Consider the following 27,239-nt stretch of genomic DNA (forward strand, 5'->3'; position numbering starts at 1 on the left):
GAAATCCCAGGGCTCTTGCCCATGGATGCTGCGCCTGTCTCTACCCCCCCCCGCTAGCTCAGTCCCACCGGCGGGCCGGGCACGAGGAGCTCGTTTGCACTTCAGGCAGCCGGCCGCTAGGAAGCCGCCGGGCTCGCGCTTCCCTCCCGTGCTGGAGCTTGAGCAGAGCCCCTGCCATTTCCGAGGCGCCCCCCTCTCCATTCTCCCCCGCCACCCCACCCCCTCCTCCCCCAGCCTGCGAGCTGCGCTGGCGGCTGCGTGAGGGGAGCTCGGAGCCGAACTCCCGGGGAGCTCGCGAGCGAGCGCGCGCGCCTGTCTCCCCCCCCCCCCCCGCCTCAACGGCTCCCGGGGCAGCGCCCGCCCCCTCAGCCCCCCTCCAGCTGCGGGCGGCGCGGAGCCCGCCTCTGCCCCCGCGCCCTCGCCAGCAGCCCGGGGAGCAGCCGCCGCGGCAGCCGGGTAAGGAAGCGGCAGGAATTGTCCGTCCCGTGCCGGGGGGAGGGGGGGATTCTTCGGCGCTGCCTTTGTGCGGCCGGGGCAGCCCCGGCTGGAGCCGGACCCTGCGCGGCCGCCCCCGCCCGTGCCAGCCCGCTCGGCCGGGCAGTGCCCAGGCAACGCTCCCGCGGCTGCGAGCGGGCGGAGCCGGGCAGAGGCCCTCACCGGGCTGGGCTCTCCCCGCCGGGCGGATTTCCCGGAGGGGGGGTTCCAGGCTATCCGCGCCTGGCCAGGGTGGGGTGGGAAAGGGAGCGGGGGGGAGGGCAAGGGGCATGGCTGGGGAGGGGGGGACTTCTTCCCATGCTAGGGCGCTGTGGCACCTTTCCCGTCCTCCGGATCATGGGCTCCGTCTCTAGCCACATCCCCCGCTTAGCTGGATCCATGTGTGAGCGTTTCCTCCTCCTTCCCCTAGAACCCCTATGGGGTGGGGGGTGTTCTGTGGGACAGACAGCAGCCAACGCGGGGGGGGGTCTGTGAGTGAACCCCGGGACTCTTTGTCATTCTCTTTCCAAGCAGAAGAATCCCCCCACCCCCAAATCGCCACACTCCTTCTCTGGAGCCTTCCTAAGGTTAGCCCGGCTTTATTTACAGGTTGTTGTTAAGCTGTGTTTCTCGTTTCCCATAGCCCCCTTCCTTTGTGTTGTTTCAAAATATTATTATTATTATTATTTTGCAAAGATCCAAAAAAAGTTGAATGACTGGAAATTAAGTCCAAAAACCTGTAGCAGGATTTGGTGTTTTGGCTACGTAGGCTGTATAGTTTTATAGCCTGGGCTGTTTGCAGAAGAGGAATGAGGCATATTTATGGAGGGGAAGAAGTTGTGTTGTTCATTGTTGATATGGCTTAAAGGCTTAAGTCCATTAAAATCAACGGATCAAAAAATCTGTCCATTTTCCATCACCTGGGACCAATACTTTACTAATGGGATTTCTGGACGATTGCCCCTTAGTAAATACAGGAGTTCAAACATGCACCCAATGGCAAACTGACTTATTCATATTTATTTTGTTTGTTTTAGAGCTGTACTTTTATGGCCCAAATAGTTTCTAATTGTCTGAATCACCCTAAGCCAATCAGAATGCTGTGTTTTGGTACTGGTATCATAGTGCTGTTCACATTTGTCTATCAGACAAAGTGACACACCATTAACCATATGTTAGGTAGAATATAAATAAAGTAATTGCTGTAGGATAAATGTATGCCACTCTAAAAATATAAGCTCAAGTTGCTGTCAAATGCTTTTGATGAGTTACTTTGCCTTTGCCATGATGTTTATTGAGTGATATGAAACCATTATTCTGCAATGTAGTTATATTCCATAGACCTATGTCAATGAAGTTGTTCTCATCCAATCAGGTCACCAGATGGTTGACCTATATATCTGTATTCAAAACCAAAATTTCAGCAACTAAAATGTGAGGTATTCAGGAAAAAAAATTACAGTGGAAGTCTTGTAGTAGGTATATGAAGATAGTTTTTCATAGAATGACTTAGCTCTTAGCTTCAGTTCACTCGAGCTAAATTTCCACTTTGTACATTGCAATGTACTGAAACTGTTTAGGACTTTGATAAAAGTTAAAGATGGAAAAGAACTAAAATATTATGTTAATTTGTCTACCCTTCACTGCATAGGATTGTTTTCCTATGGTATCTTACCTAGCGGCTTCTAGATTTGTTTTCAGACCTCCCACCCCCATTTGAGTAGTTACACTGAGGCCAGGGGACTATTCACATGACTAAGGCACACAGCATAGGGTCCTAGATCTTAGACTTATGGGTGTAATTTTTAATATGCACCTGTGGGAAAGGTTTCTTTTTGACAGGCTGAGCCACGGAAGTCTATTCTCTCAGATGATCAAAATTTACCTTTCTTTATAGATATAAAAAGTGCTGATGGTGTACCTAGGACCATACCAAACACAATGTAGAGGTAGTTCCTACCTGGAAGGAGCTAACAGTCTAACAAGAGAATTAGAATAGATAGGGTGAACTGAGCAGCTCAAAAGGGCTTAAGAATGGCTAGGATGTTTATATCCTGCAGTGGTCTACAGTAAGCTGTGTTGTTTGGGACTGGCACACTAATTATTCTTGGCATTTACTGCATTGCTGTTTGTTATTTCAAGCAATTAGTGCCCCCTACATGTTTGCATTCATTTATTTTTGCATAAAATAAAACAAAAGAAAAAATCAACATCGTGGCAGTGGTGAAAGTAAATGCTTCTGTGATAGTAAGCAGACTCCGGGCATGGTCTGTATCGTCCTCTGTATTTGGACAGCGCCTGGCACAATGGGGCCCTGATCCTGATTAGGGCCTTCTGGTGGTACTCCTAATAAAATTAATAATTTTGTGCATTTGGAGATTGGCTGCTGCTTCTCAGCTCCTCCAGGGTTTGCAGTTGCAAAGCATGTACCGCCTTTCTAGTACCCATTCCTCTCCCAGAAACCTATTCTCACTGGTGGAGGTGCTGTGCATACTACATATAGCTATATACAGCTAGCTTGGCGGTACTTTTTGGGCCAGCTCCCACCAGATTCCACTACCAGCTTCCCGCAGGGGGTGCAGGCATTGGTTGCTCAAACACCGTAGTGATGGAACACAGTATAAATGTAGACTAGGAAATGGGAGGTTTTCTAGCAGCCAACTGTTGCCAGCACAGGTGTGCTCGAGGACAGCAACAGTGGGTTCGTTGCCCGGTGTGCTTCGCGCCAATAAAGACACCAGGGGGAGAAGCAAACAAAGTTTATTTGGGATCCCAAAGCGGTGCAAGGAGACTGGCAAGTCTCAAATCAAGCACATTAACAGGAACAGTTTTTCTTCTTTTATACATTTTGCAGTTAAGCCTCACCCCCCTTTTCCTTTCCCCTCTAGCCCTCCCTTTCTCCCCCCCCTCCTCCCTCTACCCCTCCCATCCCTGGTAATATTTAAGTCATTCTTGGCAGCTATAAGCCTAGCTTGTTAGTAACTTCTTTAAACCGTTATCTTGTCCTTTTTCCCTTCAGCCAGAAACATGCAGCCTCATTATTACCGCTTGAGCAGGGGGTTGCACACAGATAACTGGTTGCTTACATATTCCAATTGCACCTGGCTTTTGAGGTTGATTAGAGTTTAAACATGGAAGGATAGAGTTTGGTTCACTTAGGCCTAGTGCAGGAAGGCTTCATTGACACTTAGTGGCCTTCCACCCTCCCGAGTTACCTAGGGTGAGGCCTAGTGACGTCAACACAACCACACACTGTCTCCTGCTGTAGCTGGCTCCTTCCTCTTTGACAAGGAGCATGTGAGGGGACAGAGGCTGGGGTCTAAGTCATTTCAGGGGGTGTTGCTTTTAATTGCCCCCAGTTTGGTCCCTTTGTGTCTCTTGCTACAGGGGAGCTCTGTCTGCTGAACTGAGAATGTTATATGCTCATCTTTAATCTGAATAGATCATTCTAGCAGTTGTGGTGAGACCTTAAAAGTGATCACCTCTAATGCTAGGAAGTGGGAATGAAGCACTTCCCAATAACAGTCACTGGGAGTGCTGTCCTCCCCTGCTTTCCCAGGTTCGTAGGGTGCAAATGTTTGGAGATTAGAAAAATCCTCTAATTGTAGGCAGAGCTAGTAATGCTGTCTTCTGTTGAGGTTACTTGACATTTCCCATTACCATACCCTGTTTTCAGTTACATAGAGCTTTTCCAAACTTTAACTATTTGTGCTAAAATTTTACATGCTGGGTGCCTGTCTCTGGCTCATTTGTTTTTAGAAAATTTCAGTCACAACAGTACAGCCATTTCCAAGAATGAGGCAAACCACATACTTTCCCTTCGCTTACGTTAAAAAAAACTCTGGAGAGCTTTTCTTTGAACAGCTCTAGGGTTCCAATACTTTGGAGCAGCAGCTTGAAATTTAGCAGGGGGATGACCTTTGTATCAGGGATGTGCCTTTTGCCATCTCAGTGAAAATCCACCCAAATTTGACCAAGTTCCCAGATAGAGACTTCTTTGATGTTAGCAGCCAAAATCACAGAAGATTCCATCTTCACTGAGCCTCTTGCAGCTTCTATGTGTGACTGTGCATGCATCATCCCCAGAGAGTGTCTGAACATGCTCCAGCCTGTAAGGCCTACAGGCAAAGCCAGACTTTCCCTGTAATGGCTGCTCCCAGCTCCACTGGGAGCTGGGTGGGGCTGGCCCCGGGAGCTGAGGGCAAGGAGCCTGTCTCTCCTGTGCCCTCTCTGACACTTAGGCATGTGGAGAAGGAAGCTGTGTGAGTCAAATGCAAAGGGGACAAAAGCCATACTAGTGAGGAAGGAAAGGAGTTGATTGGGATAAGGAGTCTGGGACTGGAGAATTGGTGAGAGAAACTGGGCAGGGTGAAAGGGAGGCTGGAATTGGGAGCTAGGGAGGGAAGACTGGGACTGTGATCCAGTGAGGGGAAAATGGGGAGGAGAGGATTTCAGTGCTTGCAGCAGTCTGAGAAAAATGTGAGGGAGCTGTCACAATCTGGGAGCAGTAGCTTTTTTAAAACAGTCTTTAAGGTGCACTCCTCAGTCACCTTCAGCTTGACTCTTAATGGTTTTTGTGTTTTTTTGTTTTTGGCCAGGTCTTTGACTCTTTGTGACCCCCTCCCCATGCTCACACTTTAAACACAGTGGGACTGAGAGCCACTTGGCTGGTGGTAACACTGAGATCAATTAATTAGCTGGGGGGCGGGGGAAGAGAAGAGACTGGGACTGGCTGGACAAGGAGACTGGGACTAGGAACCAGTAAGGGGAGCATGGACGGGGGAAAATCTGACAAGGAATTGGGCTGTGGGGAGAGAACTGGGACTGGCTGGGCAGAGAGACTGGGACATGGAGCCAGGGAAAAGGAAGCTGGGGAGGGCATTGAGGGGGAGACTGTTATTAGATGAGGAGCCCAGGGCCGAAGACTAGGAGCCTTGGCGGTTGAGAGGAGATAAAGAGACAATAGGATAAGGGGGGGGGGGAGGATTGTGACTAGCTGGGCTGGGAGCCTGAGCCTGAGCCTGGGATTGGGTAGGCAAGGAGCCAAGGATGGGGAAGAGACAGGACTGGAATGGGCAGCTTGGATGGGACTGGGTAGAAGGGTTTAAACTTGTGGGGAAATGGACAGAAGAGTCTCTGCTTTCTATTACATTCCCCTCCAGAGTCCAGAATGGAACCTAAGACTCCTGAGTCTCACCATACCTCTGCTGTCAGCCAATATCTGAGAAACCCACTGGCAAAGTGTGTATCTCCTCTCCCTCTAATTCTAGCCCACACAGAGGACGATTACCTACTGCTGCTATCAGTTACTCCATTAGCGCAAGTGGCAGAAGTCTGTGCAGTGGATCTAAAGGTTCTAACCCTGATGGTGACCCATGTGGGTGTCAATATGATGCCATATTTATGGCTTTTGCATTTCTTAAAAATCTAGTAATTGACACACACACACAAGAACCTATATTAAAAGAACATTATTAAGGTTCCAAAGTCAAGCATTCAAAAGTTAGGGAATGCCAGAATTAAGTTGCCCCCTTGTGCATATACATTATGATACAGTCTTTAATTACATGATCACATACTCTTTTGTCCACAGTCTCTTAACACAGTTTTGTGTGGAATACTTACATTAATTACAGTGAAAAGGTCAATTTCTGCAGCATATAGCTCTGCCGTAAACAGCATGCAATCTAAATAGGCAAGACAAAGGGCTAGAGGGATAACAGAGGCACAGGGTGGGGAAGTGACTTGCCCAACTACGATCACACAATAAGTGAGTGGCAGAACCCAGAACTGATTCCCAATCCATTGCCCTAACTACTGGGTCACACTGCCTCTCTTGTATATAAGTATGATTGCTGGAGTAGGAGGCCAGCACAGGCTAAACCATTTGCTTCTGTTTTGAGAGAGTGAAGTGCTGTGCACTTCGCGTGACTCTCTATCTTGTGTTGACTTCCCGTGCAGTTGGCATAGGGTGTTAAAAATGAGTTGGACCAACTTGTTGTGGAATGTAATTCATTAGTTGTGCGAGGTAAGCTGAACCTCTGTCCCCTTCCTGGCTATCTCCAAGCACACCCTCTGTGGTCTCAGATTTCATGCCTTTACCTATCTCAGGGTGGAGTTGTGCAATTCTTTCATTCCTAGATTGGGCCCTGGCTTACAGTATCCTGTGTATTCACTGCTTTTACCCTGCAGGTCCAACTGAGTTTGGGCACCTGCAGTTCTTCCCTTTGGGAGTCTCTGACCAGTGGCATACAGTGGCCAGACAGTCCCCTTAAACCAAAGCACTGTTTATTTTAGCAGTTAGAGAGAGAGGATTTTAAAACAACAGTTTACATGCATGTCTGTCTAACTTAGAGCCATACCATCTCCTGATGGCGAAGTAGGCAGGCCTAGCTTCTCCAGACACCCCAGCAAAGTCTCACTCTGTTTTCCCCCGAAGGTTCCTTTTAAACCCTGCTGTAGTTCTTTTGTGTTCCTTGGCTCTGTCCTTGTGGTGCAAACCAGTCCTGGAGGTTAGCTGGAGAGGAGGCAAAAATCATCAAAGCTAATATCCTGGCATAGTTCCTTAACAGCTCTTACGTGTTTGCTGAGAGGTGGCTATCCTGAGCCATTTTTATCCTTCCATTTGCCTGTTTTCCTAGACAGTCCTGCATTGCGGTAACTCAGTAGATTCATGTATTAAACACTTAGGTAACCAGGCCAATATACAGCATTCATAAACTACAGAGCAACTCCAAATTCATCACAGAGGAATAAATGGAGGATAAGAGGAGTCTTAGGAAATCCTTTTAATTTTTATTTTTGGGGGGTGTTTAAATTAAAACATTGTACAGGTTTGGGATTTTTCTCTCTAATAATCCAAGTTGGTACCACCTGTCATTATTTAAAAAAATAATTCTTTGAGAGGGACAGTAGGACTGAGCATGCTCATTAAGATCTGTAACCCTTCCTATTGATTTCCATTCTGTCAGAACACACGGTAGGCTCAGAACACACATAACTCTTGCTGTAACCTGGTTTGTGCTTTTATTGGCCCAATATCCAGAGGGTCTTGATGCTTATTTTAAGCGTATTGTTGAGTTGCCAGTCAGTTATCTCCCAGGCTTTGCTTTTAAATCAGGGTTCACAAAAGTGTCTTTGGGGCAACAATTGGAACTGCAAAGAAGTGTGAGCTAGTTGGTTAGTTTGTATTGGTTCTAATTACTGCTTTCTCATGCTATTGTTGTGTAGCAGGTCAATGTAAATGATCAATTATACACAAAATTGTCTATGAAATTCTTTTAGTTGAAGCTTTTGAAACGTGCTGGGATGGAGACTTGAATTGTGTGTCTCAAGCCTGGAAACATATGCCATAGAGATTCTGTGCTGTACTATGACTTTAGTGGTCTCTCTTGCTGTGTCTGTAGTACAGAATTTTGGAGTTGCCAGCACCTCCCACTCTTGCAGTACCTCACTTGGAAGATCTTCAGGATCGGGGGTGCCGTGCACCACCCTGGGAGCAGCCAGGAGAACAAATTGTGACAGAGTCACAGTTCCATCCTTGCTGTCGCCTTGCTGTGGGAGGGAGGAAGTAATTTCACCCCTTTTCATGGAACAGTTTGCTCCCTGCTGTGTGCCCAGGCAGCTCCTTTGGCCAGCGAGTGGGGGAGGAGCTGGAGCCAGGCTCCTTCCATTCACTGCCCACTCTCTTACAGTGGGAGCATCAGGCAAGTAGCCTCTGTTCTCCTTCTCCCCACCCACATGCAGGGCCGGCCTGGCGCTTCCACTAGGCAACCCTAGGCAGTCGCCTAGGGCGGCAGGATTTGGGGGGCAGCATTTTGCCTCCCTCGGTGGAAATTCGGCGGTGGGGGGTTCTTCCGCTCCGGGTCTTCAGCAGAAATTCAGTGGCGGGTCCTTCACTCACTCCGGGCCCCGCCGCCAAAGTGCCCCGAAGACGTGGAGTGGAAGGACCCCCGCCGCTGAATGCTCAGAGGAGGAGCGCTGCTGCCTAGGGTGGCAAAAACCCTGGTGCCGGCGCTCCTGCCCACATGGCCAGAGTCACAACCTCAGCAGACTTCACTCCCTGCCTGGCTGAATAAGGGCTGTGACATTCTATTCTGTAGAGATTGAGGAGTTTCCAGTTTCACGCTAAGGCTGTATCTACACTGCGAGCTAGCAATGTGATTTGTGGCTTATATAGACGTACCTGAGCTAGCTCTCATTGAGCTAGTGAGCTACAAATAGTAATGTAGCTGCAGTGTGGGTTAGCAGTGCTGAGTACGTCCCCACGGGTTTCAGGCAGGTTTGTACTTGGGGCATCTAGACTGTGCTGCCACTGCCCATGCTGTCATGGCATGAGTATGCCTACATGGGCTGGGTATCATATCCCTAGCTCACAGGGACATAGCTTAAGTGTGTTAAGGCCTGATCCAATAGGAGTTGAAATCCAATTGCAAGATCAGGCTCGTAATGTGCATTCCAGTAATGCTTCCAGTCCTGTACCTACTGTGTGCATGGAATACCCATGGAGCTCAGCATAGGAGCTGCCTGAGGAGTGGCTGCAGAATTGGGGCTGTAGTATCAATAAATAAAGCTTTTCATGCGTAACCATTCCCCTCCATGGATTAGGTGCAGATTTCAAAAGGTATATGGTTATGTGGAGGGCCCTACCAAATTCACAGTCCATTTTGGTCAATTTCACGGTCATAGGATATTTAAAAATAAAAAAATTCATGATTTCAGCTATTTAAATCTGAAATTTCACGGTGTTGTAATTGTAGGGGTCCTAACCCAAAAAGGAGTTGTGGGGGGCTCGCAAGGATATTGTAGGGGGGGTTGCGGTACTGCTACCCTTATTTCTGTGGTGCTGCTGGCGTTGATGCTGCCTTCAGAGCTGGGCAGCTGGAGAGCGGTGGCTGCTGGCCAGGAGCCCAGCTCTGAAGGCAGAGCCACTGCCAGCAGCAGCAGCACAGAAGTAAGGATGGCATGGTATGGTATTGCCACCCTTACTTCTGAGATGCTGCCTGCCGAACTGGGCCCTCAGTCAGTAGCTGCCACTCTCTGGCCACCCAGCTCTGAAGGCAGTAATGCAGAAGTAAGGGTGGTATGGTATTGCCACCCTTCCCTCAGAGCTGGGTGCCCGGCCAACAGCCACTGCTCTCCAGCTGCCTGGTTCTGAAGGTAGCGCAGAAGTAAGGGTGGCAATACTGCGACCCCTCTAAAATAACCTTGTGACCTCCCTGCAACTTTCTTTTGGGTCAGGACCCCCAATTTGAGAAACGCTGGTCTCCCTTGTGAAATCTGTATAGTATAGGGCGAAAAGCATACAGAAGTCCATATTTCATGGGTGGAGACCAGATTTCACGGTCCGTGACGTGTTTTTCATGGGCATGAATTTGGTAGGGCCCTAGTTATGTGGATAGAATTATTTTTCTGGTAGTTTCTCAGACTGCTGTGAAGTCTTTATGTTGTGAACACAGTTCTGTTATTTTACTGGGATTTAAGAGAATAATGCATTTTAAACCAATGAAATCTTAGTTAAGAACATCCTGGAGTTTAGCTTAAAAAATGTGACATGGATCCTTTGCATGCCAAAGTATTTGTGGTTAACCCTTGAGCTCTGGAACTATTTCTATTTAGAAAGGTCTTGGACTTGATGTAGAACAACATAATTAAAAGATTTTTTGGAGATGACATACACATGAAACTGACCAGCAAATCATTGCAATGATGTTTGTCTTCATTTCCCCCTAAACTGGCCTCATTTATGTTTTTGGCTCTCAGCAAAAAATTATACCAGCAGATTAGCCAATTGATAAACTACCTCTGAGAAAATGTTTGAGAACAAACATTTCCTTCAAAAAATGTCAACAGCCAGTTGGGTGCATGCATTGCATGGCTAAGTTTTTTTTTTTTTTTTGAAATATCCACTTTTTAAAAAAAAAAAAGCATGCAAAATTACAACGCCTTCTAACAATGAAAACACAGCATTCTGCTGTTACCAATAAGAATAAGAGTAGGTGGACCAACTGGTAAATATGCCTTTAATAAAATAAGGATTAGGGAGCTCCTGCTGCTCCTGGGAAAATTGAAAAAGTACAATGCTTAAAACAGCCTGGGTTTGCCACTGGGACGTGCTGAGCATCCTCCAAGATGCTCAATGCCATGAATGCTAGTGAGGATTGAAGATAGTCAACACCTCAGAGGATCAGACCACAAATAACTGTTTTCTGCCCTTCTTACATATCTGTTCCCATCATTGCTAGTTTAGCAAATTAGGATATGGCTATTTTGAAAAGATAGCTCTGGCTATTCAGTGTATCCCCCACTGAAAATAAGGCTTTGTCTTTACTGCCAGTAAAAAAGTTACTTTTATGTGCACTTGCTATCTCTCTATAAAATCCTACTGGAGACAAGATGCAGCTCCACCTGTGGTTAACTTCACCCAGCTACCCTTTGATTAAAAATTATCATGCCTTGTCTCCCCAGGGATTTTACACTGGGATGAACTAGCATGCATTTGCTAACTTGCGGTAAAAATGCACCTTTTTCAGCCACGACGACAAAGGTTAGTTTCAGTGGTATACATTAATTTCTCTAAATAGTCCATGTGACTAATATAACCTGAAATTGGCTCCTGACTCCTTTATGATTCCTCTCTAATCTAAACTATCTAGGTGCTATTATGGCCTGCATTACCATAGTATTTTAGTGTCCCAGAAGTATTCCTTCTCACACGCCACTGCAGGGAACGTGACAGCACCCAGAAGGTGTTAGATGCCTTATAGCAGGGGTTCTCAAACTGGGGGTCAGGACCCCTCAAGGGGTCACGAGGCTATTACATGGGGGTCGCAAGCTGTCAGCCTCCACCCCAAACCCCACTTTGCATCCTGCATTTATAATGGTGTTAAATATATAAAAAAGCATTTTTAATTTATAAGGGGGGTCGCACTTAGAGGCTTGCTATGTGAAAGGGGTCACCAGTACTGCCTTATAGAATGTAAAATGGATCAGTTCCCATCTAGGCCAATTTATATTGAATTAAGAGTAAAATCTGTGTTCCATGACATAAATGGAATGCACTGCTGCTTAAACCCCCTTCAGTGCTTATGTGAGCTATACCTGGCGATGCCAGTAAGTGAATTCTTGGTGACTTGTGTGTGTGTAAGGTGAAGCCAGCGCTTCTGCAGAATCAAATCTGTAAGCACCAATCCTTTCACTGGACAGCTTGTGTGTTTTGTTTAAAGCCTGAATACAGTTTTGCAGGTTTTTAAAAGAATTTTAGTGTTCCTTGCATGGTGTAAGACCCAAGTTTGATGCCAGAATATTTTGCTGGTTGCTTTCTGCTCAGGAAGGTTATACAAGGTTATCTAGTCCAGGGGAGCTCTCGAGGTCCCTTCCAGTCCTACACTTCTATGAAACTGGAGGGAATTCAGAGAAGAGCAATAGAGATCATTAAGGCTAAGAAGCTTGAACTGAGGAAAGTTTGACAGGAGGGTAAATGTGTTACTTGCCAAATGATAATTAAAGCACCCATCGTGTTTGGAAATGGACTGATGGCTCTTGACAGTGGCTATTAACAATAGGGTTCCCTGAATCAGTGCTGAAAATGGTTTGCAGAAAGCATTAGTAGGGTTCCAATGAGCTGCCATTGTGCTTTCTCCAGCTATGCTGGTCTTGTATCTGCTAGGAGTGGTTTCACAGGATCCATTGCTGACAGTTGTCATCAGTTGACCAGTTGCCTCGTTAAGAGTTAGTTTTTTTGAGTGGGACATGGCCTGTAGTAATATATATATATATATATCACACACACACACACACACACACACACACACACACACACACACCCTCTCTGTAAATGAGAGTTAAGAATAATCTTCAGAGTGGTAGCCGTGTTAGTCTGTATCAGCAAAAACAACTAGGAGTCCTTGTGGCACCTTACAGACTAACACATTTATTTGGGCATAAGCTTTCATGGGCTAAAACCCACTTCATCAGATACATGGAGTGGACAATACAGTAGGCAGGTATAAATACACCGCACCATGAAAAGATGGGAGTTGCCTTACCAAGTGGGGGGTTAGTGCTAACGAGTCAATTCAGTTAAGGTGGAAGTGGCCTATTCTCAACAGTTGATAAGAAGGGGTGAATACCAAGAGAGGGAAAATCATTTTTGTAGTGCTAATGAGGCCAAGAAGTCTGAGTCTGACTCCAACGAAAAACTGCAGAACTGGAATTAATTTGCAAACTGGACACCATTAAATTAGGCCTGAATAAAGACTGGGAGTGGATGGGTCACTACAAAAACTAATTTCCCTCTGCTGATACTCACACCTTCTTGTCAACTGTTTGAAATGGGCCATCTTGATTGCATTAGCTTTGTGAGCTTTTGCAGGCCTCGCTCCTGGTCTGGAGGAGGGTTGAGTGAGGATTTCCATCTCTGTCCTGTTCAGTCCTTTGTCTCCCTTCAGAATTTGCCAGGCGTGCTGCATCCAGTTTGGTGGCCTTATTATGCACACCTCCCTACTAAGGATGGGACTCGAGACCATCCATTTGTCTTAAGTAGGTGACCAACGTCCATCAGAAGGATGACAGCGTTCTGTCGCTACCACCTTGAACAGCATTTCAATCAGTGACCTCAAGGGCGGGCGAAATGGTTCAAATGGTCCAGAAGTTCCCAGAGCTCAGCTGCATTCGGGTGCCCTGAGTAACACTTCTCACATATGCTTCCAATTAGGATAAAATATCCAAATCAGGTTAAGTGCCTCATGGTGTGAAAATATTGAGCGAGGCGAAGACAGATGTAAAGATTCTGCAAAGGCAATTTGGGGGGATTGAGCTGCACAAAGAATTGATGCATTATATTCTCTCCTAAGGGAGACAGAGAAAATTTAGTCAATAAAATCTGACATTTCTCCGTGTCCACAGCTCTGAACACTTCTGTAATGGCTGCAGATATTTGCACTGTCTTTTCAGCCAGATGCCTTTGCTGGCTGTTTTTATCATAAAGATCTGCAGAATAATGTCTTAAATCCAAAATAAATTAAAGGCGTCACCTCATTAGTGATTCTGACTTTTTTTTTTTTTAAACTGGGATTGACCGTTAGCTTCATGCCTTCTCCTGAGCTCAAATCGAGCAGTAACGTAACCAGTTCTGCCAGCTCAAATCTCAGCAAGGTTTAATTTAAATCTAATTAGCTGAGCATGTGGTAAGGTTGTCATAGCATGCTCCGATGATCTTATTGTCCGTGAGTATGGAATTCTGCAGCAAGTTAAGGCTTCTTTATGTGGCAGGTAGTTTGAATGTGCCACAGCAGTGATAGCTATTCATTTATACAGTTTGGAACATACTTTGTATTTTATAATGTTAAGATCAAGCCTCCCCCCTCCTAAAAAATGGCATCAGTATTAAGGCCTTCTCTATATACACAAGTTGTACCTCTAGAACTATCCCAGGATAGTTAATGTGGTACAACAACCCCTCGTATAGACACAGTTATACTGGTATATAAGAGCTTATACTGGTATAGCTATTCCCATAGGCTAGGTCTATACTACCCGCCTGAATCGGCGGGTAGAAATCGACCTTTCGGGGATCGATTTATCGCGTCCCAACGGGACGCGACAATCGATCCCCGAATCGGCGCTCTTACTCCACCAGCGGAGGTGGGAGTAAGCGCTGCCGACAGAAAGCCGCAGAAGTCGATTTTGCCGCCGTCCTCACAACGGGGTAAGTCGGCTGCGATACGTCGAATTCAGCTACGCTATTCACGTAGCTGAATTTGCGTATCTTAAATCGACTCCCCCCTGTAGTGTAGATGTACCCAGAGGGAAGGGAAATAAAGGTATGAAGAACCTTTATACTGGTATAACTGTCCACACTAGGGCTAGGTCTACACTACCCGCCTGAATTGGCGGGTAGAAATCGACCTCTCGGGGATCGATTTATCGTGTCCCGTTGGGACGCGACAATTGATTCCCGAATCAATGCTCTTACTCCACCAGCGGAGGTGGGAGTAAGCGCCGTCGACGGGAAGCCGCAGAGGTCGATTTTGCCGCTGTCCCTACAGCGGGGTAAGTCGGCTGTGATACGTCGAATTTGCGTATCTTAAATCGAACCCCCCTTGTAGTGAAGACCTGCCCTAGGGGTTGTACTGGTATAACTGTATAGAGTATATAGAGTAGAGAATATAGAGTTGTGATTGGTTACCAATAATCAGAAACTGAAATATCTGTACTGATACAAAATCTCTCCAGACCAGGCCTAAAATATATAATGTAACAAATAACAAAACTTCCCTAATTTATGCTGATTGTAGCAAGGGCCTTTTATGAAAGAATTTCAGTATTTGTACTTGTGGCACCTTAGAGACTAACAAATTTATTAGAGCATAAGCTTTCGTGGACTACAGCCCACTTCTTCGGATGCATATCAGAAGTGGGCTGTAGTCCAAGAAAGCTTATGCTCTAATAAATTTGTTAGTCTCTAAGGTGCCACAAGTACTCCTGTTCTTCTTTTTGCGGATACAGACTAACACGGCTGTTACTCTGAAACCTGTCAGTATTTGTACTGACAATGTGTACTTATTTCAGCTTATATAGTTCACTTGTCATTCGACCCTGAGCATGTCACTTCTTGCCTAAGTGCCTTTATTTCCCCTCCCACCATTAGTCAGGGTAGGCAGGTTCCTACCCTTCGAACACCTAGGCTGTGTGCTCACTGTGAAGAGGTGTGTTTTTACATGGAGATAGCAATCCCGATATGAAACCCTAGTGGAGACAAAGCACAAATAGATTTTACCTCAGTGTTGTTAGATGAGGTTGACCCTATGTACCATGTGGGGCTTACTTATGTGTATCTCTACCCCTGCAGTAGCAAGGATTGACCCCTGTACTGCTCTTGTACATGGCAGGTTCTCTTTGGCTTGCAGGAACAGTGGAAAGTAACTGACCAGGGTCATATCAGATCATTGCTGTTCCTGCTGTTACCGAGGGGTTATGTGTAGAAGCAGCAGCAAAAGCATGATCCCTCCCCATGAGGCCTTTCCAGAGGGAAAATAGCTCAAAACAGCAATTCCTATGCTCATTTTGAAAAACCCTCCTATTTTCAAGTTGTCTTCACCTGATTTGCTACATCTTCCACAGGAGCCAGCCATTAGATGTCTCACTCACCAATTCTGACCTGCAGAAAATGTGAACCATTGACCTACAGTTGAAAGGTTCTGTGTCCCATTATAGATTGTCTCAAGCCATCTGCCATTCCCCATCAAAAAAGATCAAGCTATAGTGAAGGCCTGTCTACATTGCCCCACAGTTCAGATGATGGGGATGTGACTAGCAGTGTGCACCGAAGTGCTGCGCTGTAACTCCCCACTGTGGATGCTGCGGGTGTAAACCAAAAGGTTCCTAGTTTGCGTTAACGTAGGACTGCATTAATGCGAATGGGGAACCTTTTATTTCGTGCCCGCAGCGTCGAGGTGGGGGAGTTACAGCAGTGCGCACCGGTAGATATAGTCTAGATGCAGTTCCGGCATTCCCTCTCCCTCCTTTTCTCATCGGTCAGACATTCCATCATGAAATTCAAACTGCTATACTTTGCTGCACGGATTTATATAACTGGAAAACAAAAATGATAAAGCATTATGAGGACATCTTCTCATCAGTTAGATCAGCCTTTGTCTAGCCTGGTATCTAGTGCCTTTACATTTCAAAGGCTTTCTCTAAGCAAAGCGTTAAGAATTTGTAATGAAAACTAGATAAAAATGCATTTGCTCCTGCCGAAAGGTATTGTTCACAGATTTATATAAAAATTCTTGCCAAGTGGGAGGAGAGGCATTTTTAATAGCTGAGCGAGATCCTCAGATGTTCCTCAAAAGTTGGAGGGCGTTACGATAAAGGTGACTGGTCCAATTCATAGTTTGGGGGTGGGGGCAGAGGTGGGAAGGGGGTATATATAACTCTTACTGAAGGGTGCTCATCATCTATGATGGGATCAAAGAGCCTGATCCAAAGCCCATTGAGGTCAATGGAAAGACTCCTGTTGACTTCAGTGGGTACGGTGGATTGGGCCCTGAATGCATTCCAGCATTTTACATAGAGGAAAAAAGACCATTGAAAGCTCTGCTAATTACCTATAAAATTGTGGGGCTGTTGCTTGATTTTGTGCTTGCGCCTGAGGGGACATTAATCCTCTTTGGAAAATCAGCTGCATTTTTTTTTTCCAGCAGGTGAACTTTAGAAAATATGCTCTTCAACTGGCAGCAAAGGCCTGGCATGGATTTTTTTTTCTTTTCCCTTTAATCAAAGGTTATATTGATGCATTACAGAAGAGGGATTTAGTGTTTCAACATTTGTCCTTGCAGTAATTCAAGCTGAGCAGTGCTTTGTGGCAAAGCTGGTTGCCATAGTGAGTCTTTGCTTCAGCAGCGTAAACATTCAGACTAAAAGGAGCCTTGTCTCTAGTAGTGAACTATTCCATGCTCTCTCCAACCCATAGTCAATTCGAACTGCATATAGGTAATTAAGACTTTTAGCTGGCTAAAGGCCTTCAAAGACATAGGTTGCTGTTTAAGGGGTTCTTGTGCATTTTTGAAGGCTGGTCCTTAAAGAAAAGTCCTCTAGAACTTAATAGTGATGAATTTTAATTGAATGTTATAAAGACTTTCTACAGTTCTGTAGAAATTACTCTAAAATCCTACAGGGCCTAGATTATCTAACATTAGGCTTTCATATTTGACAAAGTCCTTATTTAGGCATCCAAGAAAACAGTCTAATTTTCAAAAGGGTGGAATGCTTGGCAGCTTCTCTTAAGTCAGTCCTTCTGAAAATCTGCCTGCTTGCTTAGGTGCCGAGATATGGATTTAGCCAAACTTTAGGTGCCCACGCTGCTTTTTTTTTCTTTTTCTTTCTTTTTCTTTTTTCTTGGAACAAAACTAGTAACCTGAAGGACTTGGACATCTCCCTTTAGCTCCTTTGTAAAAAACCCATTAAAAAAACAACAACTCTGCTATAGAATTTAGTAGAAAATGAGGTTCTTTCTGTAGGATTTTTAAAAACCATCCTCTTATTTTACAGCAGAGTTTGAGTGCTCTGTTAAGTTTGGATTTATTTGGATAGAATTTATGGAAAGGTGATCTTTTTGTGACAGGTTAAATGACTTTTTCCTGAAAGCTGTTGACATTAAGAGCTTCTAGGACATTGGGTTAGGAGGTATCTTTATTTCATACTGTCTCTATTTATTTGTTTTGATTGATGAACTTCTCAATAGGTGCCCATCACATGATATTGACTCCCATTATGCACATTGTTACATTATATCAGTTTCTGCTGATCCCAGTTGAAAGAACAGATAAACACCCACCAGCAAACATAATTATAAAATAACACTTCTCCATTTCCACCCAGCAAATGTATTAATTCCCTCAGCCCTCCTTGTTGGGTCTTTTGCTCTTTAAACTACAAATGTAACATGAAGGAACTACAGGAGCCCAATAGCATCCAAATAACCATATTTACTGAATATACACAATATGCAAGGACTGGGTAATATAACTGTGGGAAATGGTTTTTCCTTTCTGTGAAAAATTTTGAAATTTTTCCCATCCCAAATTGAGACACAAATTCAATCTTCAAAATTTTCACAAATAGAAAATCTGAATTTGTTTTGGATTGGGTCAATTAAAGCATTTTGCATTCAACCTTTTAAACATTTATTTTTATTTTTTATTTTTACTAGAAATCAACTTTAATTTCAAAGCAGCTTTTAATTTTGTACCAAGAAATGGAACTTAAAAAAAAAAGGTCCAAACAGGATGTGTTGACCATTCAAACATAAGAATGTCCATACTGGGTCAGACCAAAGGTCTATTCTGTCTTCTGACAGCGGCCAATGCCAGATGCCCCAGAGGGAATGAACAGAACAGGCAATCGTCACCAAGTGATCCATCCCCTGCCGCCCATTCCCAGCCTCTGGCAAATAGAGGCCAGGGACACCCTCCCTGCCCATCTTGGGTAACCTTGGCTGACCATTGCTAACCTTTTTCTTCTAAAAATTTTTTGAAACAGGAAATTTTAAACCTGTACTTTCCTGTGAACAGTTTTGGTTTTGATGAATTAACATTTTCTGACAAAAAATCCATTTTGTTAAAATGACATACTGCTGCTCTGATTGAATTTTGGCAGCTTCTAAAATAGAAGATGGTGAATACCACTATATGGCTCACTAACTATTTAAAGGGATATTACCTATTCTTGTACACTACATTCCTCCCCATAAGCCTGGGTTTTGCAATGTCTTCAGCAATTTGAGAATCTGATGCCCTTGTTGGGTGAGGAGCTCTGTTTCTCTGTTGCTTCGATCAATATATTGTTGGGTGCCTTGGATTTAAAAATATTTTAACAAAACACTTTAACTTTTAAAAACAAAATCCTGATAATAAACAAATAGTTTTAATTGTTTGCTTTGGACACATTTCTCCTTCTACTGCCAATAGCGTCAGTGGAAGACGAGTGCTCCAATAACATCTTGTTTTGAAAAAGATACATTTAGAAATGAGCTACAAACCATCCAATTGGCTGAATATTATTAGTGACTTATCTGTGTATTTACATAATACTGCATTATTTCTGGGTGACCCAGATCTCTGATTATTGATATGTTGGCATGGAATTTGCCAGAGTTTGATTCTACATGCAGCATAGAGGCAAACAGACGGATTTTCTTTTAACTTGATGAGTGAGACCTAACATCCCATAGGGAGCTGCATTTCTGCTCTCCTTTATATATTCTGATGTTGAAGGAGAAAACAGAATTCTGGATTTAGGCCTTAGTGTTGGAAATTTCTACCATTCTGTTAGTTAAATGAGGTATTTACATGGCCCCCTTACTGCAGTATCTGAGCATCTTACGCACATTTATGAAAGTATCCATGCAATGCCCCTTTGTGCCCCGAAAAACCCAAGGCACAATTAGGTTATGTAAATATTTCTGCAAATTCCTACAGAGCTTCAAGTCCCTGGCAAGTTGTCATTAGGCTCTTGGGGTCTCAAAGATCAGAGCACAGGCTCTGACATGGTAGCAGAATCCTAATTATACATATAAAATGATGGGGTCTAAATTAACTATTACCACTCATAAAAAGATCTTGGAGTCATTGTGGATAGTTCTCTGAAAATGCACGGTGTGCAGCGGCAGTCAAAAAAGTAAACAGAATGTTGGGAATCCTTAAGAAAGGAATAGCTAATAAGACAGAAAATATCATATTGCCTCTATATAAATCCATGGTACGCCCACATCTTGAATACTGCATGCAGATGTGGTTGCCCCATCTCAAAAAAAGATATACTGGAATTGGAAAATGTTCAGAAAAGGGCAACAAAAATGATTAGGGGTATGGAACGGCTGCCATATGAGGAGAGATTAATAAAACTGGGACTTTTCAGCTTGGAAAAAAGATGACTAAGGGGGAGAATATGGAAACAAAAGGAAGTATTTTTTCACACTGCACACAGCCAACCTGTGGAACTCCTTGCTAATAGGACTCAAAAAAGAACTAAATACATTCATGGAAGATAGGTCCATCAATGGCTAGTAGCCAGGATGGACAGGGATGATGTCTCTAGCCCCTGTTTGCCAGAAGCTGGGAATGGGCGACAGGGGATGGATCAATTGATGATTACCTGTTCTGTTCATTCCCTCTGGGGCACCTGGCATTGGTCACTGTTGGAAGGCAGAACACTGGGCTAGATGGACCTTTGGTCTGACCCAGTATGGCCGTTCTTATGTTCTCCCTTCTCCCCCAGTTGGGAGCAATGGTGATGATCCTTAGGGTTCCAGCTACCTGGTGTGGGGAGCTAATGTTTGCTTTATGCAGTTGTTTGAAATGGTCTTTATTGAGCTTTGCAAGCAGTGCAAAGAAAATGGGTCAAAAAGGCACAAATGGAAGTAGTGATATTTACAGCACAGTTGTGAGTCATGGGTGGTGATTGTATGGTTTTAAGACTGAGTACAGGTTGAAAGGGGAAGTGATTTGCCCAAGGTCACACAGGAAGTTGGTGGCAGTCAAGGCTGGAACACAGGTTTCCTATTGCCAGCCCCCTGTGGTCAATCTGCTAGACCAGTGGTCTCCAAACTTTTTTGATCGCGCACCCCTATCCTTAAAATTTTTTTGAGCACGCACCCCCTGCCGCACTGAAGCAAAAAAAAAAAAAGCCGCTCGAACTCCTGCCTGATGAAGCAAAAAAACCCCACCCCTCCTGCCAGGCACCCAAGGATCCTCTTGCTAGACCACATCTGCGCAGAAAGCCACCCTAACTACCTTGTGCTTACTAGAGGCTAATCAACAGTGGGTAGTAGATGGCTCTGGGCCATAACTGTGCCTCAGGCCTCAGTTGTCTATACAGACTGTAGTAAGAGGAAGACACAGACATTGGATAACTTGAATATTTCCTTCCATAACTGTCACAGTGTAAGAGACAATGTGTGGCCAGACCGCAGGACATAAGAGAGAGATTAGAGTAGTGTGCTGTACATAAAAAGGCTCTAGGACGTACCAGTAAGAGGACAGGGCTACATCAGAAGGCTGCATAGATGGGGAAAGCCAGTTCCCTGCATTGCAAGGAAGGATCAAATGGATCAGAGCTTTCCCCAGCCACCTGGAGTTCAGTTCCTGTGATGTGCCAAGTGACCTTAACCCCAAAGGACTTCATTGTTAGTTGAGGCTGTTCAGCACCTTGCAGAGTGGGACCAGATGAAGGTACCAAAACACACTTTCAAAAGTGCTGCCTGCAGGAGAAAAGAGGGATTTCCTGAATAAAAGGTTAGAGAGAGACTGGGTTTTCTCTGTCTTCTTATAGTTCTCATCAGCCTTATTGTCCTTTCACATTCCCTCTTTGATTTCTTGCTAGCTACAACTTTGTTTTACTAGATGTTCTTTTCTTAATGCACATTTTAAAATCTAATTAATATGCTTTACAGTGAATGTTCTGAGTGCATTATGAATGTCTTGGAGATTCTTGAACAAATGTAATCTTTGTGTTAGGGATTTTGTGTCCTCCGGTCATCTCATCTTTTTGAGACATGCGAGCATCTTTGAAATGCGGGGCAAGAAGCAAAGTTTTCAAAGAATACACATTCTTCTGTGGGTCTGCTTTGTACAACACATTTTCCCACATGAATAATGAAGCTCAATATTTTCCAGATTGCATGTGAAACATAAGAATTAGGGTAGGATTGGCAAGACACAAGCAATTTAGGAGCACAGATCTCACTGAAGATCAATGGGGGTAGATTTTCAAAGGCACAAAAGGGAGTTAGGCACCTAGCTGACACTTGTGTCTTCGAAAATCTCACCCAAAAGGGCTTGTGGGTGGGATTTTCAAAAGTGCTCAAGTCCCATGGGCACAAAACCCAATGGGATTTGTGCTTCTAGATCACCAGGGTGCTTTTGGAAGGCGACTCCAACATTCAATCTGAGATCAAGATACAGGAGTTTCATAGAAAACTGAGATGCCTGCTACACTTGTATTTGTTTTGCTCAGCCTGATTTTTCACCTTTATAAATGTTCTCCCTGTTTATCAGACCTAGGCTATCTCAGTGATGTTTCCACAGGGCTTAAAACATTGAAGACATCCTCCAATGTTTTGGGTCATTGGTTTCAATGACCCCGGGGGTATGTACTACTTCACCCTTCCATAACACCTTTCAGCTGAGCAACTTAAAACCCCTGATAGATATGGTGAATAGATCCTTACCATCACTCAGTGAGATAGGCCACGATAATTATTCCTGTTGTGCTGATAGGAAAACGGAGGCACCAAGAGGCTGAGTGTAGTGCCCAGGATCACACAGCAATCCTGCTATTTTATGGTTGCAGAGCACTGTTCATCCCTAAGTGCTTCCCAAACCATGAGTAAAATTCACCCCTGCACAGAGGGCCCACGGAAGCGTACGCATTACTTAGGTCCCATCTCTTCGGAGAAGTTCGTTGGTTGAAAACCTCTCAGTATTGAGAGCAAATGCATGGGGATTGAATACAGGAGCCCTGAGTTGAAGTCTAGTGCTCAGACCCCCAAACCATGCTTCTCATTCCTATATTCCCTCACAACAGCTTCTTCCCTTTCAAGAGTGCTCCCAAGCCTACCTTCCCTTGGAAGGCTTCCAGATTCCGGCTAGTTTCTCCTTCCTGAGCTTTGAACTCTCAGGTGCTGCGTGTGAAGCGGGTCAGCACCTGCCCTCGGCGAGGGAGGAGAGCAAGTGTTTCAGGGAAGTCCAAAGTGTCCAGATCAGTGTTTGGAGAAGCTGCGTCTTGTTGGCATCACCCTGTTTCTTTCGTGAGGGCGACTCTGGTATGGACTAGTGTGTGTGTGTGTGTGTGTGTGAGAGTGATATTTTCAGTGCTTGAAAACTCATGAGAAGCTTTTTCTTCCCTTTCTTGTATGCAAGTGTCATAAACTTCTAGCGAATTTCAGTTCTACCAGTTTATCCGCTGGGCTTGTAGGTGTATTGAGGTTGAGCAAGGACTTAGCTGTGTAAATAATGGGGTATTTCAGTTTTTTATAAGCAGTCATTCATGTGGTAATTTTATTGATTGTTTTTCCTTTCTCCCCCTAATTAGGTTTCTCAGCAACAAACAGTTTTGTTTAAATCAAAACAGATCCTTAAAAAACAACAACAACATTGCAAACCTTAATCTGAGCACTGGTGAAAAGTTTCAGGTGAACGGCCCGGGAGGGTAAAGTCCTACATATCAGGAGAAGAGGGGTCTGTAAGTGTGGCCCCTGAAATTGCCCTGCCATTAGGTGCAACCAGGCAATTCAGTCTACATTCGATCTTTGGCCTCTGTGCTTACAGTGCCAAGTCAGTGAGGGTGGGGAGCAGTTCACGCCAGTTGAGATGACGGTTTATGTGGTGTGGCCATTTATCCACTGGGAGCCAAACTGAATTGGCCAAAGTCATTTTGCCTAGCTCACTGACCTGGCTGGATTTGAGCCAGTGACCTAGAGGTGAAAGACACACAGACCCAGATCCTCCAGGGTACTTACGCATTTAATTCTCATTAAAACCATTGAGATTTAGGAGCCTAAATTCCATGAGGATCTGGGCCACACACTCTCTCTCATTCTAGGTCAGGCACGAGTTATTGGGCTAGCTGCAAGAATTACTAGATGAAATTGTATGGCCCATGTTACACAGGAGGTTGTACTAGGTAATCTTATGGTCCCTTCTGGCCTTAAAATCTGAGAGTCCCATTCAATGCTGTAGGTACTTTTCATGTATTCTTTTCACCTGCTCCTTGTGAAAATGGGGGCAGCGGGATGGGCGCCCAAAGTACTGCTGGAGGGTCAGATACAGCCAATGGATTCCTAAAATGCGACTGCTGGCCTCTCTCTCCCTGTAAGCACAAGGCGAGGGCTAAGGTGATAAATAAACTGCAGCCTTTCATCCCTCTGCCTCGGAATACTTTCTCTTCCTTTATCTGGGAGATTACAAGCCCCAGCAGGTATTAGCACTGTGTTTATTTGCCATTCTCAACTCTCTGTCCTTAGGCGCAGCCTCCCAGCATCTGGCAAGTTGCCATCACACCGCTCAGTGTCACATTTTGGTGTAAAAGTCCCTGGGATCTTTTTCCGTGAAAGCTGTAAAGCTTTGGCCACCAAGATAATTCCATTCGGCATGAAAAGAACTGGGGGAGGGAGAGATTCGATGCATCCTTGGCCCAAATGCAGTCAGAAATGAAGTTCTTGCAAACCCCTGGGAGTGTTGCCGGCTAGTTATAGCATGTGTTAATTATAGCTCCCACTGCTGAAGGATTGGGTGGAGAAACTGTGTGTCTAGAAAAGCACTCAGGGCCTGCCTTTTTCCAGAGGTGGACTTCAGCTGCAGTTGAGTGCTCTGCACCTTTGACAAGCAGCAAGCCCAGAACATCTAAACAAGGGAGGGGGGAAGGGAGAGATAGCAGGATTCTAGAAAGAACTGCCTTTAAAGTGATATTATTTATTAATTAACTTTCTTCCTTGCTAGTGTCCTGGCTTTGTTGCTAACTAGAAGTGAATGGTAATAGAAAGTCATGGGGAGAGAAGCCAGTTTCCCATCCCAGTGCTGTGAATGATAGGGGTGGGGGGCAGCCTGGAAATGCCCAATAATAGGGCTTTCTCGCTTTAGATTTGACTGTTAAGGATAAGGTTGTGGGGATTCTAGGGTGACCAGAGAGCAAGTGTGAAAAATCGGGACGGGGGTGGGGAGTAATAGGTACTCATAGAAGACAAAGCCTCAAATATCAGGACTGTTGACTATGGTTTGATCTAGCTAGTGCTAGACAAGGGACTTGAGTCTATAGAGACTGCTCATGCGCATAAGTGCAGGATGAAGGCCTAGGTTAACATAACATAAGATCGGCCATACTGGGTCAGACGAAAGATCCATCTAGCCCAGTATCCTATAAAATCGGGACATCTGGTCACCCTAGGGGATTCTCCTAGGGCTGCTCCTTAATTCCCCCTGCTGCTAACTCCTCCTCAGTCTGCTTAAGAGAGAGGGTGAGGGAAGGAGAGGGGGAGAGGAAAGTGCTGGATGTTGACGGAAATGTTTTTAGATACCTTGGGTTAGCAAAATGGACCCAAGCCACAGAACCTGGACCCAGGTCTAAGATCAGATAATGGGACCCCACCACCAGGATATAATTCGGGGGCGTTTGGAAACCCAGCTTTTTCTGTGTGGCTTGATCTAGCCCTTTAGAAATGTCCACTAAAACAGCAAGATGAACTTTGTCTGCCTAGTTCTTCCTGTTGTGTGTCTCTCCTCATTGCATTTTATCAGCTGCTGAAGAAGGCAAGGAGCTGTTTCCTTGGGAGTCACTGTATTGGGTGCTCCAGTAAACTAGAGAGGAAGCTAATCCCGCCCACTGTGTCGCATCCACCCCTGACTGCTCTGTCTTAGCATCCTCTGGGCAATTAATGTGCTATGCTGGCCATTAGACGTAATCTGAGCCCGGGCTAGGAGCCAGGAATGCCTGAGTTTCAATCACTGGTCCAGCGCTGGCTCTCCCTGTGACCTTGCACAGGTCACTTAGCCCCCAGTTTCCCAACTATACAATGGGGATAATTGCCTCTGTGTTGTGATGGTTAATATTTATAAATGTTGCAACTTTCCCCATGTAGGCATCATCAGCAGGGTTTGAACTGAGAAACTTCAGCACCAAACCAGAGATCTTGGCCACTTGATCCGAAGGAGTAACTCCATCAGCTGGGAGCAGTAGCAGGCAGTTATCCTCTGTGGATCAGCTACAGAGGGGGAGGAATGTGAAACACACTGAACAATGGGTAACATTAAGTTATTACCTAGTAGTTAAAAATGAATGCCTTTGGGTACCATAACTTTTCCTTGTTCCCTGTATCCAGCTTATAGGCACACCTGTATCAGGGCAGTTAAGATGCAAACCAAAGAGCGCAGAATACGAGGAGGCTGTCCAGAATTCTAATCAAAGAACGAATTACAAGCTCTGACATGCAGTCTTTTAAACTAACATCTGGCATACCTTAGCCACAGCAAACCTGGGATTTTCAAAAGTACTCAGTGTTGGCCAAACTGCAGTTCTATAGAAGTCAGTCAGAGCAGAGTTAGACCAGTGCTTAGTGTGTTTGAAAGTCCTGCCTCTAGTGGACAAGAACTGGCTGTTGTCTGGTGGAGATGGGTGGGAAATCATTTTGTAGGCCTGACCACAACTGCTAGAGCCAGCTGTGAGGCAGGCCGGTGAAGTTAGCTTCCCCATCCCTCTCTAGCAATGCAATGCTTTGCTAAGCTACCTCCTGTGCTGTCAGTGCTGAGCAGACACTGTCAGTGGTGCTGAGCTGTGTGCTGGGTTTGAAATGTACTCTCCTATCCACTCTGGGCTAGAGCCGCCTACGCCTTTTGGAGCCAGTAGTGCAGATCACCTCACTCTCCTGTCTCCAGCTGTTCTGCAATATTTCAATCACCCTGCCTTAACCCCACCTAGTTCATTTGTTCAGAGAAACAGTAGGCGCTCAGGACAAATTGGAGCAGGGGAAGGATGGAGGTGATGAGTTAAGGGCTATGCGTGTGTGAGCTCTGGTGTTGCCTCTAGAATTTCTGATGCTTTAATAAAAGTTAGATTAGAATCTTACAATCGCAGCGCTGAACACTGTGTGTTTGTCTGTGTGTCATTTTGCTTGTGTCAGGGACTCTTTCCTCATGTGGGTTTTCCCCTTCTGTTAGTGGTCTACCTGTTGCGGCGATTTGACGCAGATGCGCTGTCGCTTAGCCACAACAGGAAGAGCATGTGGTAGTGAAGAGCTGCAGCAGCTCAATTGCTTTTTCACGCTGTGGTGCAGAAGTTGGCGAGAGAAGAGCTGAGCCTCTGACTCACCTAGTGTGGCACCTGTTTTGGGCAGCGTGAATGATGAAACAACCTTCTCTTCCTGAGATGAATGTAATGTGCAGAGGCTGGGTATGAGTAGCTGTGTGAGCTGGTGGGCTGAACCACCAGCTGGGGAAGGGAAAATTGTGCTCCAAGCAATGGCACCACTTCATTCCCTTTGCTCAGGATTTTTCTTGACCTTAGAAACCAAGATTCAGAACAAAGTGTCCCACTTGGTGTTGCGGCCCTTCAGGGCCTTGTCTGGCCCTTGTTTCCAGCCCCTCAGAGCCCTCAGGTTTCTTCACAGTCCTTATAACCCTTCTTCCAGGGCTTCCTGGCTGAATTTTCATTCCAGCCAGCTCCTGCTTCCTGCCCTGACAGGTGTTGAGAGCGCTTTCCCTGACTCTGGGTCC

The 27,239-nt window shown here is 45.2% G+C and overlaps 1 protein-coding gene across 12 annotated transcripts in view; it reads left to right on the forward strand.

The window, feature by feature from the left end:
- The first annotated feature begins 317 nt into the window (after window positions 1–317).
- The window catches only part of CUEDC1 (CUE domain containing 1), a 115,033-nt gene continuing 88,111 nt past the window's right edge, over window positions 318–27,239 (forward strand). For 5 of the 12 annotated variants that reach the window (XR_010593758.1, XM_065572763.1, XM_065572759.1 and 2 more), the window contains exons 1-2: window positions 319–456; window positions 25,610–25,771. The gene's annotated coding sequence lies outside the window, so the exon portion shown is untranslated. Of the gene's footprint in view, window positions 457–1,008; window positions 1,062–25,609; window positions 25,772–27,239 lie in introns of those variants that run through there. The other 7 variants (XM_065572760.1, XM_065572764.1, XM_065572765.1 and 4 more) reach the window with 4 other exon arrangements.

The sequence above is a fragment of the Chrysemys picta genome, chromosome 19, assembly GCF_011386835.1.
Source record: "Chrysemys picta bellii isolate R12L10 chromosome 19, ASM1138683v2, whole genome shotgun sequence".
In the NCBI taxonomy this organism is placed as follows: domain Eukaryota; kingdom Metazoa; phylum Chordata; order Testudines; family Emydidae; genus Chrysemys; species Chrysemys picta.